General features: G+C 31.1%; 1 protein-coding gene across 3 annotated transcripts in view; it reads left to right on the top strand.

Annotated features, from left to right (window-relative positions):
• LOC118738959 overlaps positions 1 to 5383 on the top strand; it is a 139191-nt gene that overhangs the window by 95645 nt on the left and 38163 nt on the right. For all 3 annotated transcript variants that reach the window (XM_036470042.1, XM_036470035.1, XM_036470026.1), the window contains exon 4: positions 1133 to 1174. The gene's annotated coding sequence lies outside the window, so the exon portion shown is untranslated. The remainder of the gene's footprint in view (positions 1 to 1132; positions 1175 to 5383) is intronic.

Genomic DNA, 5383 nt, shown 5'->3' with positions numbered 1-5383 from the left:
TTTGTATGTTTATAAAATCATACATATGTACATTAGACTGCATCACCCAGAAAAGTTGCGGGTTTTCCGCCGGGATTAAAACATATATGATGCATTAAGACGTCCACCAAAATATTTTGGAAAAATATTAAGATTTAAGCGAGCTGGAGCGATTTGAAAATACCTCCAAAAATGGAGTTTTTTATGAATAAAAATAGTTTCTTAAACAACTTTCTGAAAAAAGTCCCCTCAGATGACAAAACAGATATAATATAATAGATTTTATAATTCCAATGGAAAAACAGTACCGATTTTTTTTGTGTATGGGGAGTGGTGCAGTCTAATGTATATGTATTTACGTTCATATCTTCAGTCAGATAAAAGGTCAGCACTCCTGTCAATAAAATAGAGTCAATATTTGTGAAGTGTGCCAAGTTTTTTCGAAGTTCGCGTTTTTTTTTTTGCAATTATACTAAATATGTATATTTTTCCGGTTCACAACCAAGGCGAATTTTTATACGGCTAGAACAGCTGATTTGATTCGCCACGGTTCACATGTGACAAAATTTTCAATGAGTGAGTGAGAAAATGAGGTGTTGAATTTTTCCCCCCCTCTTCTTCCTTGAGCGAAGAATAACTTAAATTTTGACATATTTGTATCGAAAGCGAAGACAAAATACCTACATATAAGTTTTGGTTTTTGTACTACCGCTACCACCTTATAAGAATTCGTCTTGTTCACAACGATGGAAAAAAATTTTTTCGAAATTCGAATTAGAATTGTTAAATAAACAAATTGGGGTATAATGGAAAGTCTTCTGAAGAGAAGCAAAGTTTTCCAAACGAAAAATATTAATTTTCAAAAATTGTATGCCATTTCTCCGAAAAATTTTTGTTTTTTTTTTCAAGGATAAATTTGAGCGCTAAATATTTTTTGATTTAAAAATAAAAAATAAAACAGGGGTATAACTTTTTCGGTGTAGAACAATCCTAGGGAGTGAGAGCATTAAAACTCCGACTTTACTTTTTTTCTTGGACCACCCTAATGTGCATACGAATTACTCGAATTTTCCAGACAATTTTAAGAGCTACTATGTCAATAATTAAGTACGAAGATCTCTTCTAATTCATATACTTATTCTTATCTTTTCAGATCTTTGATGAAATTTTATGCAACTAAACATTATTTTAAAAGGTAACATTTACATTCATTTGTTGTATTTTTACTTAAAAAATAATGTTTATATGCAGAGAATTAAGATAAGAATTTATGGATAAGACTTTCGGCACATTTATCGTCTAAGAAACTTTATTTAATAATTTATTGATGAGATAAATTAAATATTACAATATGGAAATCAAACTAAAGAGGTTAAAGAAAGTGGACTGCCATAAATTTGAAAAATTTAAATCAATTAAGTTGAAAAGATAAACGAAATATTCATTTCTTAAAATATTCTTGAGAAGGGTTGCCACCTGTTTGAAAATTTGTATGTAAATAAATTGATAAGATGAAATATTATAATGTGGCTATCCAACTAAGGAGGCATCAAAGGCTCACAGAAAATGGTCGAGGAGGGTTGTCACTTATTTAATTTAATTGTATTGATAGGATATATTAAATATTACAATTACTGTCGAAAATATCTTGAGAAGGGTTGCCACATATTTGAAAAATTAAATTTAATGCAATTGATAAGACAAAATAAATATTACAATGTAGGTTTCAAACGAAATATATTGGAGAAATCTTTGATTTACAAATATTTTCAAAAAGTTTATTGAATAATCATTATTCTTAATTAAAAAAATTAAACTCAGTAATAATTATTATATTTGAGCGAAAAAATAAAAATCATAAAATAATCGTTATTTTTTATCAAAAAAATAATAATCGAGTAATAATAATTTCCTTTGAGCGAAAAAATAAAACTCAAATATTAATTATTATCTTTAATCTTTATTGGTTAAACTCGATAAATAAAAATCGTTGTAAATTACAATAGGACGAACGAACACAAATACGTCAGTATAGTTAAAACTGTTTTACGACGATTACAACTTGTTGATTTTTTTGCTTAAAATTTCAAAAATAATGATTATTTTCCGTCTCTGGTAAAAACTAAAAATATTAAAATTAAATGAAATATAAATATAAAGGTTGGTACCAAATAAAAAGTGTTTGAGAAAGCTTTACTAGAAAATTTTTTGGAATTTCAATGGATAATGAATTTACAGCTTTTTATCATAGCTGCGCCTTCAAATTATTTTTGTGGTGTTACATATTTTTCTATATTAAAAACTCTTATGGACTTATTCATGAAAAATTAAATAGATTTGAACAGTTTTATAAAGCGAGATTTTCATAAATTCTTCTTAACTTTAAAGGTATTTAGAAAGTAGGCAAAATATCTACTTTCTCCTGGAAATTCAATTCACAATCTTACAAATGGAGTCTATATACCGCGCACTTTTTTCAAAGGTGTATTAATTCAATATCTGTCATTATTGATACTATGCAGGTGCAGCGAACCACGCCGGGTATTTACTAGTATTTTTATACTTTTCTTGTGTATGATAAGGGATAAATTACGTACAAACAAAAATGCCTCCTCCCCAGCCTCAGTTTTCTGAAAAGTTGATTTGTGTGCAGTTCAACGAACTTTACGCTTGGTAAAACCTTTCTTATTTCCATTAATCCACGCCTACTTGTTTACGTCTGTAGGTATGCATTTTATTTACTTTATTTTTTTTTTACGCAACAGAAGTTTTTGTTTAGGTACATTCTTTATTGGCTTGGGGGGGAAAATGTGCTTAAAGAAATTGCTATCCAGTTGCTTGGTTTTACCAAGCTCCATTAACGAAATCATATTACATAATTTTTACCTCAATAACGAAATTGCCTTCAAGCTGTTTCGTATAATTTTTAATTACATGAGAAATGCATATTAATACAATTACGTACATATACATACATATTTGAAGCAGCAGATTCGAACAAAAATTCCGACAGATTTATAAAGCTATCCAATGGCATCCTGCACATTTCGACTCACGCGGTTTGAATAAGTTTTTGTACAAATCATAAGGGAATGGTACTTCCGTTGCCTATTTAATGTAAATACGTATACCCGCATATAAACGTACATATTAAACAATATTTGTGTAGGTAAGGCCAAAATAAATGCCTGAAAAACCTTACCCTGTAGGCAACACCTCTCCGTTGTAGTAAAGCAGCCATATAAGAATGTTGATTGATCGGCAGGCCGCAAAAAAAAATAAACTTAAATTGCATTTATTTTTTGCATTTAATGACAAGGTTTGGAGCTACCATTTACTCTAATGGAACGAAGTTTGAGATTAGGCCGAGATGATACTTGCTTATCTACTATAAAATGGAAATTTATCTTTAACAAATCGAAAATCAAAGCGATATAATTTAATTTGGTGAGGTCATGGGAATTGCTCGGTGATATTGGGCACCATTCTCCCCTAGGTTCATATAAACGTCATTCTGTTTTCGGTTATTGGACATCGAATTATTGAAGATGACGTAAAAGACCAGATGCCACACCCTAGCAATAAATGACCTGCAATACAAACAGTTGAAGGCTTTAAGCTTAAGATAGTCAAGCCTACGCTACTACAACGACCTAGTCAAGGACTGTCACTTCTTGAGCATGTCCAAAAAAATTCCTGGGTGTTTGTAAGATGTTACAACAACAACCACTGCGGGATCCCAAGTTTTCCCTGACCGTGATTTAACAAGAAAAAATTGTCGACCATTTTCAAAAATTATAAATTTCCAGTAAATTTTGTTGCAAAGAAATTATTTCTGATTGAGCTACATAAATATATTTGCTGGGAATACTCCTAAGATCAGTGGATCCCAAATTGTAAATAACAGAGTAAAAACAAACCGTAAAGAAAATAATCGTTTAAAGGAAATCTGTGCAGGGCCATAAATGATTTATCAGTTACGCATTAACATATTAAGTCGACGAGAGACCTCTTAGGTTTTTGCTTTGGTAAAATTCATTACGGAAATCTAGAAAATTTCCAGCTGGGAATACAACCATCAACGGAAGTTGTTTTGGAAAACGCTTAGAGGGCAGCAATTCATAGCCAGTGGCTTTTCTTGCAGGCAATGCCGTCTAGATGATCAAATAACCAAGCCAGTCATCAATAGAGAAAAAGGCTAAAACCAAGAATAGCAAAAGAAAAAGTGGAAACAAAATATAATGTTTAGATAAAAACAATACAATGAATAAGCTCTGTGCATATGTACAGCAGATACTTACATATATATGTAAGTACACCTTATAAGAACCTACATAATTATATAGGCCGCTTAGAAAAAAGAAGTACCACAAAGCAAAGGTGAGCAAAATGTTTATTACAATCAGAAAGGGCGGGTCGCTACTTGAGTTAACTAAATGGTTATGAGGGTGATTCTGAACTATGGACTTTTTAATTTACTTTTGTAAATATGTGCTTGCTTACATGAATTTATAGCAGAAAAGCCACAGGTAGCGAATAGATTATTTTGTAACCACTCAAGTAAGAACCATTAGGAACTTTACATATTTTTGAATTGTTTGTATTGTTTTTCCGTGGCTCACAGTAGGAATGCGATTGAGTTGAAATAAGTTAATTGGAAGCGAACGAGATTATTTAAAGTTAAAGAATGTGTCTTGCAGGCATTCGAAGTAAGAATTGGTCCTTCACTGAGTGCCCCAAGTAGGCGCCTATTGAACTTTAATTGTGCCATTAGAGTTAACAAGATGTTAGTGTATTAATATACTACGAGTGTGTACATATATGTGAGAAGAAAAGAGCGGATGTGGTCGGATTTTTGAATTGTTTATGAATATACATTGCACTACAAAGAGCTCTGGATTCGTTTGAGCACCTGTATTATAATTGCTACAACACATTCGGGTGGTTCAAAAATGCATGTGAGGGGAAAAAGCATTAACTGAATCTTAACGCTCTCACCCACTAAGAGTAGTCAATATCGAAAAAATACACCACTGTTTTCATTTCTAAATTAAGAAATATTCTCAAGGTTTTAGCTGTATTTTAAGTAAATGGGGAAAAAACTATTTATCGGTGAAATGGTATAGCATTCTGGAAGATCAAAAATTTTTGGATCAAAAAACTCTATTTGTCTTCACGAGACTTTCAATAATAATAGCCAATTGTTTATTTTACCATTTTTTAATACTAACGATTTTTTATGTGTCCTTCCATTGCATTTTTTGGGGATTTTGGGTGCCTATGTATATATATTTTTTGATTTCAAAATAAAAAGCAGGGGTATATTTTTCGGTACAAAACATTCCTAGGGGATCAGATTATTGAAATCCCGACTTTACTTTTTTTCACCACCCTAGTACACGTA

This window comes from Rhagoletis pomonella, unplaced genomic scaffold, assembly GCF_013731165.1.
Source record: "Rhagoletis pomonella isolate Grant_MI unplaced genomic scaffold, Rhpom_1.0 Rhpom_scaffold_00001, whole genome shotgun sequence".
NCBI lineage: Eukaryota > Metazoa > Arthropoda > Insecta > Diptera > Tephritidae > Rhagoletis > Rhagoletis pomonella.
The sequence above is the reverse complement of the archived record's forward strand: the minus strand, read 5'-3'. Positions and strand labels throughout refer to the sequence as shown.